The 22,171-nt window shown below is 47.0% G+C and overlaps 1 protein-coding gene across 9 annotated transcripts in view; it reads right to left on the bottom strand.

Moving 5' to 3' along the window:
* NTRK3 (neurotrophic receptor tyrosine kinase 3) overlaps positions 1-22,171 on the bottom strand; it is a 386,596-nt gene that overhangs the window by 196,336 nt on the left and 168,089 nt on the right. The window lies entirely within an intron of this gene.

Raw genomic sequence — 22,171 nt, 5'->3', positions numbered from 1 at the left:
GTTAAGAGCGCTTGGTGCTTCACAGGAGCACAGAGTGAGTGCTCCATACCTGCCAGTGATGTCAACAATGACAATGACGAGGATGAAGATAAGCCCTGCCCAACCTCATTTCTTGCTTTCCAGCCACCAACTCATGCAAGCATCAAGGCCAGACAGAGCTGTTGGTGGCTCTCTTAATTGTCCTGTTCTCTCAAGTCTCCAATTTTCACAAATTTCCAATCTGTCTAAAGACAGCTTCTCTCACTAATGGATTCTGTATGTCCCTGAACACTCGGCCCAGAAGCTACTTTTCTCAGGAGGCCTTTGTGGACAACCCGTGTACCCCACTGGGTGTCTCTCTGCTGTGATCACAGAGCCCTGGCTGGTGGCTGTCAGAACTCTTAGCACTCTAGCTGGTCCTCACCTCATGACCCGCCTGCCTTCTCCTGGAGACTGAGCTATCCTGGGACAGTGAGTGTGTCCATCATATCTGTACCTAGAACTGAGCACTGAACCAGGCCTCTAGCAGTCACATATCTATTTTATCTTGTGGCTCCAATGCCTGGCACCATTTCCATCTCACATGTGGCAGTGTTCAATGGATATGTGTTGAATAGGTGGAAGAACGAATGAACCACTCCCCACAACTTCTTTTCTCCTGTCATGAAAGGCCAAATAACCTGGAGCTCCAAAGAAACATGAATTGGATGAAAATAGAAAGAACTACTTTTGCTTCTGTCTTGGTCACTGTAGTGAGTTGAACAGTGTCTTCGGCTCCCAAAAGACATATGTCCACCTTGAACCTCAGAATGTGAGCTTATTTGGAAATAGAGTCTTTGTAGATATAATTAAAATAAGGATCGGGATGAGATCGTACAGGGTTAGATCAGATCCTAAAGCCAACAACAGATGTCCTTATAAAAGACAGAAAAGGACACAGAGACACAGAGAAGAAGGTCAGGTGAGATGGAGGCAGAGAGTGGGGTGATACAGATATAAGCCAACAAATGTCTGGGCCACTGGAAGCTGAAAGAGACAAAGACAGATTTCTCTCAGAAAGCCTTTGGGAGAAGCATGACCCTGCTGATACCTTACTTTAAACTCCTAGCCTTCAAAACAGTAAGAGAATAAATTTCCATTGTTTTAAGCCATGCTGTTTGCAGTAATTTGTTATGGCTGCCCTAAAAAACTAATACCATCACCTAGAGATGGACCAACTGATTTTATAGCTGGTCCTTCCAGGCCACACCCTTCCTTACTCCAGCTGCAAACTTCACATCAACAACCTCCACATTCTCTACTGTTGGTTCTTTTCTTTTTTTTTTTCTCTAATGCACTGTCTCATTTTACACTCCCACAGCCTCATGAGGTAGGTTCTACAATTATCCCTTTTCACAGATCATGACACTAAGTCTCATGGGGGTTGGGAATTTGCTCCATCATGCACGGCTAGGACTCTTGTCTAGGTCTGTCTGGCTTCTATGCTCATAGCTACCACATTGTAGCTTCCAGTGCCCCCTCCACTGCAGTCCACAGTGAGAGGCTGGACATTATAGAACCAAGGAGCTTTCAGAAAGAGCCTAAACTTAGCTCAAAAGAGGTTATGGGGGTCTCTGCTGCTGAGGTCCCAGTCCCATTCTAGACTCAATATCTGTTCTTCACTTTAGGGCTCCCTGCCTCCTTCACCCTTACCCACAGGCAATGGGCTAAATGAACCTCAACACATAGTTTCCTGACAGTTGAGAGGGAGGAAGGAATTGTAACTGAGAATAATACTTTCAGACTGAGGGCTTTCTAAGCACAGAGATCTCATCTTGCTTTTCTTTGTATCTCCAAAGCCTGGCTCATTTGCAGGCACATAAAATATGCTTGATAACAAGTTTTTGTACTGAATCAAGATCTATGACAACTATGTGATGATAACTAACCCCAGTATGGCTCAGTAGTATTCCCTGAATTTTACAGGCACTGATTCAAGCTCCAGGATTGTATTTCCTCTACCCATTATAGAAAGAGCGTAGAGGTTACCTTAGCACCTCACTGATAGGAGGCCAACCAAGCACTGAAAGTTCTGGCCCTATCCTCTGTCCACTGGATCATGGTCCTACCACCACCAGGAGCATCCAACACTGGGGGAAGAAATCCATATAATCATAGCTTCTAGCTCTCTAACAGAAAACGTTCTTCTTAGTCCTGTTTCCAGTTCAGAGGACTTTAAGACTAAAGTCAAAAGTAAGCAAGGTAGAACCTTGAAAAGCCCATATGGTCCCTGTCCCCAGATCAGGTGGTTTGAGGCTCTGCTTGGTGACCAGATGGTTGCTTAGGGCTACCCATTCTCTGGGACGCCCTCCTTCCTGCCTGGAGTGGAGAGAGGGGTGTTCCAGACAGCCAGGACTGGGCAGATACCCCAGAATATTGCTGGAGAAGAACCTATACCCCCCCATCAGATGCCATCTGGATGCCTGTCCCCATGATTTTTGTTCTCATTAATCCTCTGGGTACAAGTCCAGCTAGAAACTTGATTAGCCAAGTTCCTATTAGAGAAGTTCTTTGGAACTGTTCCTATCTTATTTATGAGAACCTCTCTTATGTACAAACAGGTCAGGAATTTTAACTCCACAGGGGATGTGTACCTAAAGTTCTCTGTTGAACTGGCTGATCTGAAACTCTCTAATAAGGTAGTTTTAGTACCTGTTGAGTTTCTCCAGTGTACCCCTTGTCTGATCCTCTTCATGCCTCATGAACACATCATCATAAGCTTTGTCAAACAAAGAAAGAGAAACCTTGATTTACAGAGGAAGTTGACTTTGCCAAAATGGCCTACTGTCAGGGCTAAGCCCTGAAAAGCACATGTGGGCCTTATGACATTTTAGATAACGCCATAGCAACCAAATCATATGTAGAAGGCAAAACTCCTGATACAAAAGCAGCAACTGCCTGGGTTTTTTCTCCCTTATGGAGAGATAACTGTAGCTTGGCTTTTCAGCATAAACTATTTTAATGTCAATTCTCTGATGATAAAGACCTTGCTTTTTCTATGCTCCATAGTCCCTAACTCACCCCAGAACAAGGCAAGATATTCAGTGGGCACCTCAGACATGTAGGGAGAATGATGGGTAGTTGGCCATCAAAGAAAAGTTCCCCCTCCATGACAGTAGACATCTCCCCCTTTCATCTGGGAAAGGAGAGTAATATCAGAGACGGGATCACCATCTGGATGTAAAGGTCACACTTAATGATTGCAGATCCCCTTCCTACTCATTTGTTTCAATAAAGAGCTGAAAGCCCATAGAGAAATGGACCCACGACCCTGCCTTTCTGAATCACAGCCCTCTTCTGCCCATTTTGTAGGCACTTGAATGAAAAATTCCACAGCCAAATAGTATGGGAACATTTGTCCAACAGAATTGGAAAGTCCTCCCAGCAGCCTCCTGGATGGACAGGGGAGAGAAGAACAGAGACAAGGGAGGGGAAAAGCACATGTGAGTGAGTGCCTCTCCCAAGCTTACCCCAACTGTCCATCACCCACCCTGAGGACCTGCAGGCAGAGCCTTGGCCAATCCCATGTCCAATCACAGTAGAGCCATGATCGTCAAAGACAGGAACAGTGCCAGCCTGGGATGGACTTTCTTCTCTGTGGTTCTCACATTGGGCAGCAACCTCCTGACATATGCCCCCATTCCCCACTCTTGTGCAGGCAGCCTGCCAAAATAATGATTCACCTACACAGGTCAGTTAGTAGGGTGGCTGGAAAGGCCTGATCCTTACTCCTCTTTCCAAGTAGTCCCTTTCTCCCAGGCTCCACTGGCCCTTCCACATTCCTGCATCGACTTAAAAGGCTCAACCTTGCCACATTCTCCCAGGCCTGCCTTCATCATCCCCCATCCCACTCCAGCCCTACTCAGACAGTCCTTAATTAATCCCACTCACTCCTTCTGCCCAGTGTACAGCATGGCTTCTGGAAGTATGCAAGCTGCCTGTGTATTTCAGACCTTCCCTTGGATCATTTCCATGGAACACGTGGTGCTGAGGGCTCAGTCCCATTCAGCACAGCCCCTCAGAGTTGTACAGACTCCCACATGCCATTTTTGTTTCACTTCCTCAATATTATTCTACTATCTGTGAAGTCTATATATTTACCCACAGAGCCTCCTATTGAGCATAACTCCCTACAATAATTATCTATGGTTTCCATGTATTTATCTCTGGTATCTATTTAGATAGAATATCTACCATCCCTTCTGGATCTATTTTCATGTCTCTCTCTGTCTATAGTATTTATCTCTATTTTAACATGACTGCCTATTTTTTTTAACCCTCAAACTGGGACAGTTCCCAGGGGGATGGGTTTTGCCTGCAGTTAAAAGCACGATGTGATTCTACACATGCTCAGCAGCTAAATTTGTGGTGGGTCAGAGCAGCAGTGCTTGTTCAGCAGAAACATATGAACTTGGGAAAACCAAGAGGGCAGAGAGGATGTGGGAGGGGGCTGAAGGTGCTCTAGACCTGCCCTGGATGAGTCCACCCATGGAAAGGAAGGTGGGGAGAAAAGAGGCCAAAGTTGGTAGCATCCGAATGCACATTCTGGGTTCAAATCCCAGCTCTACCTCTTATTTGAGCTTTCATTCTCAATTTTCTATAAAATGAGAATCCTATAAGTCCCTAAGTCACAAGATTGAGGTCAAGATTAAGTGTAATATACATGAAAATTCCTTGACACAGGACTTGATGGAGAGCAAGTGCTCATTAATGAAGACTACTGCTCTTAACATGTTGTTATTATCCTCATTATGTTGTTATACATTTTACAGTAGTTTTTTACAGGATCCATATCTTATGGGCTGTGACTATCTTAGGAAAGAGACTTACTGACATGTACATTCCTAGCTCAGGAGTGGATACTGGGCAAATGTTTAATGACTAAACATAACTACCTAGACTCTTTCTTTAAGTAATGCAAGAAAGAAAAGGTGAGGATACAGAACACTATTAAGGTTTATGGCCAGGTGCAGTGGCTCACGTCTGTTACCCCAGCACTTTGGGAGGCCGAGGAGGGGGGATCACTTGAGTCCAGGAGTTCGAGACCAGCCTGGACAACATGGTGAAACCACATCTCTACTAAAAACATAAATATTAGCCAGGTGTGGTGGTGCTCACCTGTAATCCCAGCTACTCAGGAGGCTGAGGAAGAGAATGGCTTGAACCTGGGAGATGGAGGCTGCAGTGAGCCAAGATTGTGCCATTGCACTCCAGCCTGGGTGAGAGAGTGAAACTCCATCTCAAAAAAAAAAACAAACAAACAAACAAAAACAAACAAAAAAAACCACTATTAAGGTTTAGAAAAAGGAATACTTTGACTACCAGCACTGGGCAGCTTCATGTTCAACAAAGCATGCAAGATATTAACTGAGACGTTAAAAGCCAAGATATGGGGCTCAAAAAGGATAGACAAGGCAAGCAGCTGCTGTGAGGTCAACAAAAGCTGAATAAAAGGCCTGCCAAAAAGCAGTAAGGGGTCTTGCTGGGGTTTGCATGGCAGATCTGCACTGAACCCACTTAGCATGGGCCCATGGCTATCCTGCTCAGCAACTCAGGACAGTAGGGTGGGGGTCGTCAAAGCAGGTGAAGCAAGAAGGGCAAGGAGGTGGGGGAATCTGGGGCTCTAGAGAGATGCCATTTACTGGCTAACAATGGGGTTTGTCTGGATGGAGAAGGAAATGGAGCCAAGAGGACCCAGGGATCAGAGGGGACCAAGAGATTAGAGGTCAAGGTAGGGTACAAAAAAGAAAGTAGAGCAGGAAGAAGGAAGAAAGAGAGGTAGATACATCTGGATTGAAGAGAAATTCCAAGCCACAGAGCAAGCCAAGAACTGGCTATTATGGGGCTGTAATGGAGTGTACATGAAGGTCACCGGCAAGGAAGGCTTAACGATGGGGAGATGAAGAGTGCCAAAAGTTATCAACATCACAGCCTCAGATCTTGAAACTTCAGTCCCACTCTCAAGTCCTACAGCAGAAGCATGAAACTTTAGGACCACCTTGCAGAAAGAGATCAATGATAACCACCTCTGGGCAAGTTCCACTTGCCTTCTCAATCCAAAGTGACATCACCATATAAAAGGTTGTCAGAAAGGAGGCTGTATGAGCTCATGATAGAGCACCCCAAAGACCTATGATTATTTCAAGTCCTTGTTTGCTACCATCTTGATGAGTCACATTCAACAAGTTTTTCCAGAGTGCGGAAAGAATTAAAGGTATTAACCAAGACTACCAGCACTACACAGAAAACTGAGGTGGCATGCTAACACCTGGGATTCCAAGGATGATGCAGTGGTGTCAGGGGGAGCAAGGGAAGTGTGGAGCCTGGGTGTAGGCAGAGCTACACCGGAACCTCCCGTGAAGAAGCACGCTTCTTGGAGAGGAATGCCAGTGGAAGATGCTAAGGAGCAAGAAGCAGAACACTATCACTCAGGATCCAGAGATGTCCAGGCCTGTGTTAACAGGGCTGGAGGCAGATGGGGCCACGATATGAAGGAAATTGGCACAGAACACGTAGGATTTTGCTTCCAAACTGCCAGATGCCAGCTCCAGCTTTCCATCTGCCTCTTCTCATTCTCTCCTTTAGTGTTTCACTGTTTACGTGGTACACGTCCAAATACATTTGCTGACCTCACAGAGGGAAGCTGGCTTGGTGAAAAGGCCAGGGATCTCAGGCCCTGAATAGCCCAGAAATACAAGGTGCCTCTTCCCTGGCACTTGGAAAGTCAGAATTCACAGGTCACTGTTGAGAGTCTAGGGCGATCTCAGAAAGATCCAGGACACCACAGCAAGGGCTACACTTGTTACTGCAGAACACATTGCAACCTCATCTGCCCCAAATCCATCTCGCAGCTGTTTCTTTTTGCTCCCTTCTTCCTTCCTGCCAGCATCCTTCAGTGCTACCATGTGATTCAGGGTTATCAATAGAGAAATATGAGACCTCGTCTGAATTTAACAGAAAACTGGCCTCTATGGGCAACCCTATTCTAAAAACAAATGAGAGGAGAAAAGGTAAAGACTAGAAGGAGATCTAGGAAGTACCAAATACCCTGAGATCTAGCAGCCTTGGGCAGTTTCCTTAGAGTTACCTCTGCCAGGTCTACCAGAGACAGCAAGAGCCCTCCTCTTTCCCTTCAAGCTCCTGCCTTGATCGTCCCCCAACTTGAGCCAGAAGGAAGGCAAGCAGGGGAGGGCTACCCACAGAGAGGGACACTGGGGTCTCTGTGGGCACTCTGGCCATTCACATACAGAGTCATCACAGGTCTGGATGTGGTGAAAGGAGCAGAGAAACATGACAAGGGATATAGAGGCAGAAATCAGCTTTGCTCCCTTCAATTAGAGAAGGTCATGTCTGGAGGAGCCCTTAAATTCAGGTGGCCAAAAATCAGCCCTAGTCCAAACTCCCATTCCCAGATCCACACCCCTCCTTCCCTCCTGATCTCCAGTAGTCTCTCCTTACTCCCCTCCACCCACTCCCCCAGCCCAGTGAAACTCAAGCCCATCCACCTGTCCACTCAACATCCACCTAGGTCTGCAGGGCTGCCTGGGAGTAAAAGCCTGAGCCAGCACCACAGCAAAATGTTTCTTCTTGTCTTGAACTAGAAATCAGTGAATGATGTTCTTGGCAACAAGGGGCCTCAGGACCACATTCAAGCAGCACCCAAAAAGAAAAGCCATAACCAAAACCCAAGGAGAGAGAAAAGGAAGGCAAGATAAAAAGGAGGAGGAGAAGGAAGATTCCTAGCCCTCTAGCAGAAAAACAGATAAATAAATGCTATTAGGAAATAAATAAAAGATACAGAAAGACACAACAGCCTGGGCCTGGAATGATTTTTTTCTCTTGCTGCAGTAATGGTCTCATTAGGGTTCAATCCTACCACATTCTTCATGTCCTAACTCATCTTCACTGAGTCTAAACTGCCCAGGGAAGATGGATGGCAGTCATGCAGGAGGCGGCTCTGATTAAGTCCCAGGCCGTATGAGCTGAGGATTGCACATACCTCCTTGCACCTGAGGCCCGAGGACTCACTGCATCCCAGCGATGAGGGCAGAAGTGGGTGCTACTTTCCCCCTGACTGACTCTGCAGGGAGTAGCCTGGCTGGGAGGCCTCTCTCCACCTTGCCTGCTTCCTTCCTGAGCACAAGCTGCAGGTGGAGGGAGCCACAGTGCCTGCTGCCGCGATTTCGATCTGTCCCTTCTGTTTGGGTTTCTCTTCCAGTGTGTCAGTCTTGCTTGGCAAAGGCCAGAACACCAGGGAGGTTATATGGGCTGGCGCAAGCCAATGCATCCAAGAGCAGCACCTTTGTCTCTGAACAGCTACATCAGTGCTTCTGATACAGCTGAGATAAGGAAAAAGGAACAGATATTTATCGTGCACCTATTATGGTTAGGCAACATGCTGCTTGATTTTATGAATATAATTTCAATCTGAGCAGTGGGCCTAAGAGGTAAGATGTTATTATTCCCATTTTATAGCTAGGATCGCTGAGGGAGACTAAATAACATACTCCAAGTTACATAGCTTGAAAGCGCTGATGCTCCTTATGGGAGAATATTAGAGAAAATGGATTGACTACCTATGCTATAAAGCACCACAATTGTGCCAGAAGTAGGAATTAGCAGACATAGAATTTTTGTTTTTGTGTTTGCTCTTCTGAGGCCCCATACTCCTAGCCTCTGTCCAGCTTTTGAGTCTTCTTTTGGTGCCTTGGCTCTTAGTAGTTCCTGCCCTGGCGGAATAACACAGTCCGTGGAGAATCCTGGAAAGATTTCCAGGGTTCCAGGGTTCTGACAGACCCCGGGCAAAATCAAACATTCTTTTTCTTTTTTTTTTTTTGAGACAGAGTCTTGCACTGTTGCCTTGCCTGGAGTGCAGTGGCGTGATCTCGGCTCACTGTAACCTCTGCCTCCTGGGTTCAAGGGATTCTCCTGCCTCAGCCTCCTGAGTAGCTGGGATTACAGGCACCGCCACCACGCCTGGCTAATTTTTTGTATTTTTAGTAGAGACGGGGTTTCACTACGTTGGTCAGACTGGTCTCAAACTCCTGACCTCATGATCCAACTGCCTCAGCCTCCCAAAGTGCTGGGATTACAAGCATAAGCTACCGTGCCCGGCCCCAAACATCCTTTTCATACTCCCCTCGGGGGCTGTCAGGAGTCCCGGAGCAGAGTGACGCAGACTAGCTCAGCTCAGGGCTGATTTTGGTTTTCTTTGAATCAATTACAGTGCAAGACACTGAAAGGCAACTAGCAATTTATTCCGGAGAGGGAGAGGTCTCACTCTCCCAAGTCTTTTGTCAGGCTGAGGTTGCCCTTTTCTTCTTTCCGTTGTTGTTTTTCATTTTATTTCCTTCTTTATTTTTTAACTGCTTTGAGTCACATTTAAGCAAGACAGCCAAAAGCTCCAGGCCATCTAGAAATAAACACAGTTTATTCTTATTGTAACACAGTTAATGCACAATTTGATGAGACACCGTTGGTTTGAAGAATTCAGAGAAGTGGTAGCAAGAGGGCAGAGGTATGGTGGGCACTTGAAGGCTGAGAGGTTTGGCAGCCTAGCTTTTGGGGGAGAGGCTGATAAGGACTGCCAGGCTGAGGAGCAAGAGAGGGCAAGCGGGCAGTGCTTGCTGGGCCACAGCAGGAAGCCATCATGGGCCAATCCAGAGTTAATGCGTGTTCTTTTTCCTGGCAGCCCAGCATCAGCCCAGTCAAGACAGCTCACCTTCAGAGGAGAGAAAAACCAAGCATTTATTAAGCATCTACCATTAGTTTATTCAATCCTCGCAACAATCTTAGAAGCCCATAGTTCCCATTTGACAGATGGGAAAAATGGGGCTCAGGTAGCTTGAGGGTCACAGATTGGTGAGACAGGCTTTGCTCTCATGGCTGACATATCCCAGAGCTATTAATAACATTGGTGTAAAGACACCTGCGGTTCTCAAAGCCTGGTTCTCAAAACAGCAGCATCAGCCTCACCTGGGATCTTGTTAAAAATGCACATTCTTGGGTTCCAACCTTCTCCCACAATTGGAAGAGAAACTCTGGGACAGGGGCCCAGCAATCTGCCTGTTAACAAGCCCTCTGTGTAATGCTAATGTAGATTGTTCAACAGCATTCAGCTGACTGGGAAGCAGGGCCTAAAACAGTGATTCCCAAAGTGTGAGCCCCAGGTCAGCAGCAGCAGCATCACCTGGAAACTGGCTAGAAAGTCAAGCTCCCAGGTTGCTCCTGACCTACTGAATCCAAGAGTCAGGGGTGGGGCCCAGAGGCGGGTGTTGTCACAAGCCTTTCAGGTGACTCATTTGCATGCTCAAGCTGGACAACCATGGGCCACTTTACATCCTGCTGCCCCTTCTTCCAGGAAGGGAGGGCAGTATAAGCAAAGAAAACCCAGAGTGCTTTCCTGTGGGCCATTAACAGCCACCCTCAGCCTGCCCAAGTACAAAATAATGGAGATTCTGTCACTCATTAACAAGCTCCAAGAGTTAAATAGTGAACTTGTTATCTTTGCCTGAAGGACAAAGAGAGAAGAAGGCAAGAGAGAAATCTAAGGATGCAAGCCCTCGGGGAGGGTCCAGAGCGCTGCAACACCCCCTCAGGGAAGGGGAAATAGAGAAGCTCGGTAGGATGGCAAGACAGGGGTGTTCATGGGGGAAGACTGAGAAAAAAGCATGTGTCGCCAATGGTTTGCTTGTTTTTTGTTTTTATTTTTTTGTTTGTTTGTTTTTTTCTGGTATTATGTATTCCAGAAGCAACCAGGCAGGAAGATGTGTGGCCTCAGGTAAACTCACCAAATGGAAACTGATCTGTAGAAGAAATATACCAGACCCAGGGGGCTTGTCTCTGTCTCTCCCGAATACGCAGGTGGTACCAGCCCCGATGAACACCGACCATGTGCCAAGCGCCATGGAGCAAGCTTCACGTACACCATTGGGTTTAGTTCTCACTGCAGCCCCCACTTCCCATTTCACAGAGGAGGAGACAGAGACTCAGAGGACTAAGTATTATACTCAAAGTCATACAGCTTGGAAATAAAAGCAGTGTCCTCTCTTGCCTTGCTGCCGGAAAGAGCCGGGTGGCCTCTGGTCCAGCTCCATCCATTAGAATGATGAAGGAAGTGCATGGCACTGCCCAAAATGGTAGCCACTGGCCACATGTGGTTACTGAGCTCTTGAAATGTGGCTACTTCTTCTGAGAAGCTGGTTTTTAAGTTTTATTTCATTTTAGTTAATTTAAATGGCCACACATGGCTAGCAGCCATCATATTGGAGACTGCAGCTCTAGACCACTGGTGAGTCCCTGTCTCTGACATCAGGCTGATCCTGTCCCCTGGATGACTCAAGCTCTGAGAGAAGTGGAGACAGAATTCTCACCCAGGCCCTAATCATGGAAAGAGCAACAAACACCCTTTGGCTTGGGTCACTCCCACCCAGCATCCTCTTGCTAGTAAATGATGACATCAACAGCCGTATATGACGTGGTTTTCCTGTGGCCCTGCCAAAGAAAATCCCTCTTTTCCTGGACCATCCCATTTCTACCACCAAACTAGAGAAATTCATCTTGATATACAGGTTCCTTGGGATTTGAGTTGACAGACCTAGTCAGTAAGCAACCCCAGTCCTTACATCATGCTATCTTTAAGGCATGGTGCCAGAGCTCTCAGAACCTCCATTTTCCCATCTGTAAAATGGGAATAAAATAATCACCTATGATAGTTATTGGAATCAAGTGAGCTGATGTATGATGTAAGGCACTTTCTACATCTTCCGGCACCCTTTTCCCCTTACACCCAATTCCACTCCACGATTCCTGTCTGACCTATAATATGCTCTAGGGGGTTGTTCTAACTATTCATGGACTATAAGGCACCTCACATTTCCACTTTAAACAATATTCCCCAAACTCCTTCTAGAATTAGTGTTGGAACCTACATGTAAACTGTACAGTGACCCTGCAGCGTGCACCCCTCAGCTGCCCGGATCAGCTGGGCCTCCCTGCCATGAACTTGACCACCCTGGCTCCTGCATGCTGGGCCTGAGCCAAGCCCACCCGAGGGCCTGAGCCACCATCCACGGGGTCAACAAGTCTATTTGCATGACATCGGCCCCCGTCTAGCCGAGAACTCAGCAAGGATGTCAAAAATCAAATTAATTTTGCCTTCACCAGTATGACTGTCAATAAAAAGTTATTATTCAGTCAGTAGATGTTTTAATTACCCAAATGTCAAGCACTGTCACCCTCCATTAGCAGCTTAATGATCCTAATAGACAATGCCCTGAAAGGAACCTCAGGAGAATCCTGAGCCCCACTGTGTCCCTAAAGAGGACCCTAGCAGAGCCGCTTCACCCTAACCATTCACATTCCCTTCTTATAAGTATCCAAAGCAGAAAAGTCTCCCTTTTTCCTTTATGTTTGTTGTTGTTGTTGTTGTTGATGTATTTCTAAAAGTCTCTCTCTCGAAGAGCATCCATGTACCTCAAAATTCCCTCCACTCAGCTGCAATTTCTCTTGCTTCGGTTCCATGATGGTTATTTGCAACAACAGCAGACACTGTTTTGTAGGCCACGAAGTAGAGGGACTCTAAGCACCACTTGGTGGCAGCAGGGGGTGTCACATGAGAGTCCCAATTCTACTACTTGCTGACCATGTGCCTGGGGACAAATTATTCAGCTTCCTTGGGCTTCGGTTTCCTCACCTGCGAAATAAGGATAGTCATACGTACTTTCTATGAGATCATGTATGTGAAGCACTGAACTCAGAGCCTGGCACACACTCAGCTTTCAGCTTATGGTAGACACTGGTTTTGATGGTGGTGGTGCTATTGTTGTGGATTTAGGAAGTATCACAGAGCATGTATTAGTCTGTTCTCATGCTGCTAATAAAGACATACCTGAGACTGCATAATTTATAAAGAAAAAGAGGTTTAATGGACTCACAGTTCCACATTGCCAGGGAGGCCTCACAATTATGGCAGAAGGCTAAGGTAGAAGCAACACACGTTTTACGTGGTGGAAGGCAAGAGAGTGTGTGCAGGGGAACTGCCCTTTATAAAGCCATCAGATCTTATGAGACTTACTCACTATCATAAGACCAGCACTGGAAAACCCACCCCCATGATTCAGTTACCTCCCGCGGAGTCCCTCCCACAACACATGGGAATTATAGGAGCTACAATTCAAGATGAGATTTGGGTGGGGACACAGCCAAACCATATCAGAGCAGATTAAGTGGGATTTCCTCTTTCAAGCCCTCTCCTGACCCCTTACTACATCCTCCTCTAATCCCCTAGTGCACCAAATGAGGCTTCTTTCACTGCCTTCATTGATGGTTTCATTTACTCAAATAATATTTCAATGTAAACACCTACCACATGCCAAAAACTGCTCTCAGACAGGGCATACAAGAAGAAAATAGACAGGGACCTTGTCTTCACAGAGCATTAGGAGGGAGCTGATGACTTATCAAATAAGCATACATATGCAAAAAGAAAAAAAAGCACTTAAAGCTGTGATGAATGCAATGAAGGAAAAGTACAGTGTAATATGAGAGAAATCACAAAAGGGTCCTGACATTGTCCAGCAAGCAGGGAACCACAGGTTTTAAAACACTTTTGAGGTTGGGTGCAGTGGCTCATGCCTGTAATCCCAACACTTTGGGAGGCCGAGGTGGGTGGATCACCTCAGGTCAGGAGTTTGAGACCAGCCTGGCGAACATGGTGAAACCCCCACCTCTACCAAAAATACAAAAAATCTGCCGGGCGCAGTGGCATGTGCCTGTAGTCCCAGCTACTCAGGAGGCTGAGGCATAAGAATCACTTGAACCTAGGAGGCGGAGGTTGCAGTGAGCCGAGATCGTGCCACTGCACTCCAGCCAGGGTGACAGAGTGAGACTCTATCAAATAAATAAATAAATAAAACATTTTTGAGGATGAAACTGCATTTCTCCAAGCAGATAAATGAAGGAATGGACAGTTGGATGGATATAAATATTTCTGCTCTACCTTCAGTTGCTAAACTTGCCCCTGGCTTCTGGCCCCTTCCTCCCGTTCCTGCTGCCTTCACTAGGTTTTTGCCTTCACTTTCTCTGTTCTCAGCACCATCTTGACCCCAGACCGATGTTATATCTTGAGTCACGAGCCGCGTGGCTCAGAAATGCTGCCTGGAATGCCATTTCTTCTCAAAAACCCTTACGTAGCCAACATTTTCCAGTCCGCCTTCCCACCCTGCCTCCCCCACCCTCGCCCTCACCCCAGAGTTGTCTCCACGCCTCCCCATGGGAGTTTAAAAATGGAAAGCCACGTGCAAATCAAAACCTTGAGAAACCTGACACTTTGGAGAAGTAAGCACCTTCTCTGGGAAGGTGGTTTATGCCTGAATCACTTGTCTGGCTACATTAGACTCCAAGGCCTCAGGCAGGGAACAACGACATTACATCTCCTAGCCTGCCGAACACAGTAGGGGCACTCAACAAATCATAAATAATGACGAGGATGAGGCAGCAAGTGGGAAGACTGAGTGAAACACTCTAAAAACCTCCCTCCTGTACTTGGAGCTGCCGTGGAGCTGGGATGTGGCCCCGTTTCCAGCCTGAGCCTCTAGGCAAGGAACTTTACCCTGTTTGTAAAATAACAGGTGGGTCTCCTTCGCAGACACACAACTTAGAAACACTGGCACCAATAACCATACGACACAGCCAACTGAGGACAGAGCAGTGTGGGCTGCAAAGACAGAATCTCACAGGAAATCTCGGATCATGTCCTAACAGGCCCCACAGGCCTCCTGGGCTACAGGGATCCAGCCAGCAGCTCCCATTGGTTTGGGAATGGCAGCAAAGAGAGCAACCCCCTGCCCAGGGGCCATGCCTCTGAGAAAAGAGGACAAACACATTCAGAGTTGGACAGAAGCTTGAATCTATAAGGTGTATACATCATGACCTTGAACAGATGAGTCTGTTGACATCTTGGCACCTCCTCAGCTCTGTCCTCTTAGCACAGGCTCAGGGTCTGTTGCGATGTACACCCTATTTTATGTTCTGGGGGTAGTGGTACAGCAATACAGAAAGTCCCTGCTCTCAGGTAGCTTTGTCCTCATTGGGGAAGAAGCATATACCTCATATGGCACATCCCAACAGGTGCTGCGATAACAGTAAAGTGGAGTTAAAGAAAAGTGAGGTCAGGCCGGGTGCAGTGGCTCACGCCTATAATCCCAGCACTTTGGGAGGCCTAGGCAGGTGGATCACCTGAAGTCAGGAGTTCAAGACCAGCCTGGCCAACATGGTGAAACCCTGTCTCTACTAAAAATACAAAAATTAGCGGGACGTGGTGGTGCACGCCTGTAATCTCAGCTACTCAGGAGGCTGAGGCAGGACAATCACTTGAACCCGGGAGGTGGAGGTTGCAGTGAGCCAAGATCGCACCATTGCACTCCAGCCTGGGCAACAGAGTAAGACTCTGTGTCAAAGTTAAAAACAACAATAACAAAAAAAGAAAAGTGAGGTGAGTAAAGGCCTCTGCCACCTTGTGACCTCAGAACCGGGACCTAAGCTCAGCAGGGGATGAACCATAAGGAGTCCCAGGGAAGCGACACTCCAGGCAGAGGGAAACACAGGGCAAAGGTCCTAAGGGAAGATGTTCTTCTATGTCTGGGGAACAGCAAAAAGGCTGATGTGGCCAGAGTGGACGAGCACGGGGGAAAGTGGCAGGGGCTTAGGTCAGCAGGTGTGGGGCTTTTGGCTTTCTGCTGCTTGAGATGGGGCACTCCAGTGGGTCTGAAGGACTGGAGGGAGCCCCACGGTGTGTTATCAAAGGACCCCTCTGGCTGCTGGGTAGAGATGGGAGTGCAGGGAGCACAGGTGAACATGGGGAGCCTAGTCGGCGGATGTGGGGGGCGGGCAGCCTTCACAGCTGTGGAGCAAGAGGGAATGGTGGCAGGAACTAGGTGGTACTTGTGGAGGTTCTGGGAAATGGTTAGACTTGTGACACAGTTCGAAGGCAAAACAAGGAGACTGGGATTAGATGTGAAGTAAGAAAGAGTCATCAAAGACGATCAGGGTTTTGACAAGAGCTAGGCCAGCAGCTAGCACGGAGCAGGTCGTCACACACATTAGAGCTTTTCTCCCTTCCCCAGCACACCTGCCATCAGTCACAGGTGCCAAGAAAGGGGAGGGATATACCAGGATGCCCCCTGCTTCCAGAAGCTTAGGAGGCAGACAAGTACAGAGAGGAATTGGGAAAAATGGTGGCAGAGCCTACTTCCCTGACAAATTCTGTCTCCAGGGCACTGGCAGTCACATGCTCTCAGCTCATAGCTTAAAGGGAGAGCAGACTTGAGCATACAGCCAGCTGATAGGGGTTGATTAGTGGCAAGAGAATTCTAGAACGAAACCCTAAGGGGGTTTAATTTTGTTTTTAATTACAAAAGCAACATGCATTTAGTGGACATGCCATTTGACTCCAAAATTCCACTTACACGAGCTGACAAAAGTCTATGCAATAATTTAAGTAAAGGACAGTCATCAATACATTATGAATAAAAAATGGGAAACAATTTAAAATTCAAAGTAGTTTGCATTAAATCCCTAACTTGAAGATGGCGAAAGAAAAGCACAAAGAAAATAAAAATAAAAATCACCCATCATCTCCAAACCTAGAAATAACCCCAATTAAATGGCTAGCATATATCTTTCCAACTCTTTTTTTCTATGCACCAATATGGATTTTTTGTTGTCAATATAAAATTAGGATTATATTCAATACAATCTGACTTTTTCTATGTAACAAATACTGCAAATATTTTTCATGCCTTTAAATATTGCTCCACAACATATTTTAATGGTTTCATGGTGTTTCATTATTTGAATGAACCATGATTTATATAACAGATTTCGTATTGTTGGACATTTCAATCATTTCCAATTTTCCATCATTACAAATAGCGCTTCAATACACAACCTTGTACATGAATTTTTGTGGACATCTCTGATTATTTCCTTAAGGTAAGTAAAATGCCAAAACATGGAATTGCTCAGTCAAAGAGAGTATCACTTTTTAAGGTTTTTGAAACATACTGTCAAACAAGCCCTCTGGAAAAGTTGTACCAATTTAATTCCCTACAGCAGGGGAATGAGAGCCCCCGTTTCTCTGTATCTAAACCATCATGTATTATTTTTGGCAATTTAATGGGGGAAAACAGAATCTTGTAACTGATTCAATTAATGTTTCTTTGATCCCTACTTAAGCTGAACAAATTTCCATATGTTTATTAGCCATTTTACTTTCTAATTCTGGGAATTGCCTGTTCCTGCTTTTTGTTTATCTTCTTCTTGCTGATTTTTGAGAGCCCAAAGGCAACTGGCAATTTACAAGGAAAAGTTACTCCAGAAGCCACCCTGGGCTTGAGGACCAAACATCACTTACAGGAAGTCCCAGTAGGTTTGGCTAAACCCCATAGTGACGTGGCTCTTCCAATCTCATGGCCAAAGAGCCCCAGGTTGGAAGGCAGGAGCAAAGACCCAGAGTCCAAACAACTGAGGCTGGTTAGTCCCTGGCCTGGTTTCATCAGAGGTGGACAGCAGCAGGCGGGGGAAGCAAGCATGGTGCCAATGACCTCCATACGGAAGCAGTTTGCCATCTCCATTGGGAAGGAAGGAAAGTGGGCACACAGGTGCAACTGGCAGTGTTGGTCCAACCAGTCAAGTCCAAAAAAAATGACTTATGCCTCGAGAATGAAAGTGCCAGTACATGGCAGCTTAAGTTTCTGAGAGTCACCATGCTCAGTTCCCCTGTCCTTGCACTAAGCGGAGAGAGGCTGGGATGAATTAGCTGGAAGGGGAATTCTTAAACAGAGCTATGTATAGTTCACTTCTAGCACAGATTGGCAAAGGGCAGCTGCTTGGGTTGGAAAGAAAACTGTTTCCCAAAGCTTGCTGAAATCTCCCTCCTGCATGAGTGTGCCTGGCCAGGGTGAGGTTGAGGCCTCCATATATGGACCCTAGAAATGAGACAGAAAGCCTTAGGGCCTGGATCCAATGACCAGTACCTAGGCTCAGAAGGTGACAGAACGGTGGGGTGGAGTGGGCCAGGTGGGATGTGTCCCACACCTGCTGGACAACCAGGACACCCCAAGTGCCCCCCTGCCACCATGCCATCCAGGCCTCAGAACTATGCAAACTGCCGTCACACTTTGTCCAGGCCACATTCCTCAATCCCACTGACCGACCATGTTTCCCAACCAGATCCCAGACATGCTAGCCCGACAAGTCTCATTCTATCTCTTCAAGCAAACTTCCAACTGCCTATGACAGGCATGGGCCCTTTCTGGAATCCTAGTGGGCTGGTCATGGACACCCCATCCTCTATGTGCCTCCAACATGCCCAGTCCCTCTGAATCGGAAAGGGTAGGAGGCAAGGGCTGTGTGGGCAGTGCCCCCTTCCTTATGAGCCCCCAGAATCCTCTTCATGTCAAAATGGGGCAGATAGGGGCAAAAGTGGTCTCTTCATAAATGGGGCTGAAGTACCTGAGGCAGGGCTGGTTCTCATGCCCGCTTGTTCCTCCATATGGTAACAGTCCCCAACCTCCAGGGCCCTGCCAAACCCTCCCCCACCACCTTACTGTGCATTTCTCATGAGGCTGAGGCCATTCGATCAGAGCCCATTCAGGTGCACTCAGCTCTGCTGTGACCCTCTGTGTCACCAAAACCCCGCTTTGCTTTTTTTTTTTCCATGGGCAACCCTTCTTATGCCTTGCTCCCCCTGGGCTCTGCCCTCATTCCTACAACAATCTCCAAGCTCAAACTCTAAGAGGTTCACCTCCAGCACTTTGGGAGGCTGAGGCAGGCAGATCACGAGGCCAGGGGATGGAGACCATCCTGACTAACACGGTGAAACCCCATCCCTACTAAAAATACAAAAAAAATTAGCCAGGCGTGGTGGAGCGTACCTGTAGTCTCAGCTACTTGGGAGGCTGAGGCAGGAGAATGGCCTGAACCCAGGAAGCGGAGCTTGCAGTGAGCCGAGATTGTGCCACTGCACTCCAGCCTGGGCGACAAAGTGAGACTCTGTCTCAAAAAAAAAAAAAAAAAAAAGAGGTTCACCTGACCATGGTGCCCCCAGACTTCAGCAGCAGGGAAGAAGAGAGAATGAATTTTTTACTTTTTAATGAACAGATCACATACATGCAATGAGCACTGATCTGAAGTGTACAGCTCAGGAAGTTTTTACATGTGTGTACACCTGTATCACCACCACTCAGATGAAAATGCAGAACGTTTCCGGTGTCCCAAGAAAGTTTTCTCATGCTCTCACCCAATCATTATCAGAAACAACTGCTATCTGACTTCCATCCACATTGATTAGTTTTGCTTATTTCTGAACTTCGTATAAATGGAATCACATTGCATGTTCTCTCTTATGTCTGGCTTCTTTCACTCAACATAATGCCCATGAGACACTTATTAATTTTGCTGCTGGAGCGAAGAGCCAAAGAATGTAGTGATTCCTATTCTAGAACACTGATAGGTTTGCAGACTGTGTTCCAAAGAGACCTACAGGTCCCACCAAGCGGGGAAGGAAATGGAAATGGGGTCTAACTGGGGCCGGGAGATGTTTACCCCTGATTTATCTGATTCAGCTCTTTATCTGTTTTACACAGAGGCTTCCACAAAGACTTCTCTTGCCCAAAAAGCTCTCAGGCAAAACAACAAGACAATTAGAGAAGCTTGCTCAGGGTTTCTCCAAATATACAGTGTTTCTCTGCTCCTTGGTCAAAAATTAAGAAGGAAGGATAAAAACTTCAAGGCCAACATACTTTGGAATGTCTGGGGGACTGCGGGTGGGAAAAACCAATCATCCCTTCGGTGTCCTTATTCCTACCATGAGACTAAAAGACTTTCCAGCTCCCACCTTCTCCTGATTTCAAGAATAGTATCAGAGAGATCTACAACAGAAGTTACCAACCCTCCTCTCCATCCCTGCACGGTCCTCTGTTCCTGGCCACAGGAAAGAGGGGAGTGGTATTTCTTTTTTGCGGGGGAGACAGAGTCCTCTTGTCGCCCAGGCTGGAGTGCAGTGGCCCAATCTCAGCTCACTGCAACCTCTGCCTCCCAGGTTCAAGCAATTCTCCTGCCTCAGCCTTTCCCGAGTAGCTGGGATTATAGGCACCCACCACCACGCCCAGCTAACTTTTCTATTTTTAGTAGGGACAAGGTTTTACCATTTGGCCAGGTTGTTCTCGAACTCCTGACCTCAAGTGAACCACCTGCCTTGGTCCCCCAAAGTGCTGGGATTGTAGGCATGAGCCACCGCCAGGAGTTTTCTAATAGTGTGTTTGAACCACACCGGATTATTTGTGTTGCCTGGAAGGGTTAAGACAGGATGGGCCAAGATGGGACAGTTCATAGTCAAGAAGGAGTGGGCAGTAATATCCCACATGTCATTGTGGCTCACATCAATTGCCTTCACCCCGCTGGCTCAAAGTCACTGCAAGAGTTAGATGTTGGCCTGTTCCCCCATTTGAAGGCACAAGGGAGATATATGAGGAAGAATTCAATTAAAAGCAATTAAAAGGCCTTTAGCCTTGAGGAGTAAACAAGAAGGAACCTAAGACTTGTAGTAACTTCCTTGGCTCTAAGCCTTATTATCAGGGTGGGGAAAGTGGGGGAGGGGAGGGGTGCAAGGCTTCTCCAGCAACCCCACAGCCTCTGATTCTGTCCCAGACCCTGGCAGAGACACACACATTTTGACAAACACTCTTCCCCTAATTTTAAAGCCCCTGTGGATTGCAAGGAAAATTTAATCCATATGTCTCTGATTCATTTATACTTAACTCATCAACATGTTGTTTCGTAAGAGCCATTTCATGTCCAAGTGCCTTTTTTTTTTTTTTAAGGTCTTAAAACTCTGGGGTTTTTTTCTTCGAAACAGGAAATCATACTGTGCCAAGAGAAAAGGAACTTGAGCGCTCAGGGGTTCAAACTGCGTTCAAAGCTCCTGCTTCCCCAGAGACCCCAACCAACTAAAAGGATATCCCACTGCCCCCTCAGTCCCCTGCACCTCAATGGGAGACAGAGGTGCTAAAAGCAGCCAAATCTGACCAGGAGAAGACTGGAGAAAGAAGCAGGGTTAGGCTAGTTCAGGGTAAAATTGTTCTCCTGTTCACATCCAAGACTGAGCTCCTCAGAGCCCACTTAGGCCTGCAGGCTGCAGGAGGGAGAGGAGGCAAGCCAGGAGTTCCATTCTGCTTCATTGGAAGCAGCATCTTAACTCAAAACAGAATGCTGCAAGCAGGTTCCTCTGGAAATGGCCCGAAGTCCCTGGTCTGAGCTCAATTGTGGACTCTGGCAAGGTCTCTGGAATGGCAGTGAACTTGGAAGATCCAAGCCAGACAGCTGGAAGAATGACCACTGCTCCAGCCTCACGTCTCCTTTCCCCCAACCCTCTCACCTTGTGAGTCTCCTCTGCAGGTGCGCTGCACAAAGATGTCCCCCTGCCCTCCAGCCCAGTAGAGCTGAAGGTTACCAAGGGGACAGTAAATGAGTGGTCCATTTTCTTAAACCTCAGGGAAGGCTTCTCATGCAGGCAACTCTACAATGGGTGCACAGCTGAGCAGGACACACTGAGAGCCACTGTAAGCTCTGGTCAGCCTGTGGACATCCGCATCCTCCCTTTGACAAGGGGCATGTAGAACCATAGCATGTACATGTACCCGCATGGGTTTTCACACAGTCTGCACGTGCTGCACAGCTGGGATAACCTATATATCAGGGACTGATTTGACTGGTCCCTCAAGAGCAAGAAGACAGTTTAGCATGAATTCTTAGGTTAAACAATTCCCAGGGTCAAAAGAGTAGAAAACAAGATAGCCAATGTCAAATAAAACAGAAACAGCCTTGGTGCAGCCAAGCAACTATGGTTAATAAAATCCCTGATCCACCTTTCTTCCTACATTGAGAAACAGGCTGAAGTCAATCACCACTTAGATAAGGGATGGGTTTTCAGAGGCAGGAACACCATCACCCTTAGCCAGGAAACCATATTTTAGAGTAATAGACTGGATGATTGTTCAACTCATATTCATGCCCCTCCCTGTCTCTGCCCTACTGACTCTGGGCTTGGCCCAGTGACTTGCTTTGGGCAATGAAACACAAGGGAGGTGACAGT

Source organism: Hylobates moloch, unplaced genomic scaffold, assembly GCF_009828535.3.
Source record: "Hylobates moloch isolate HMO894 unplaced genomic scaffold, HMol_V3 SCAFFOLD_14, whole genome shotgun sequence".
In the NCBI taxonomy this organism is placed as follows: domain Eukaryota; kingdom Metazoa; phylum Chordata; class Mammalia; order Primates; family Hylobatidae; genus Hylobates; species Hylobates moloch.
Note: the sequence above shows the minus strand (reverse complement) of the source record. Positions and strands in the feature narration are given on the sequence as shown.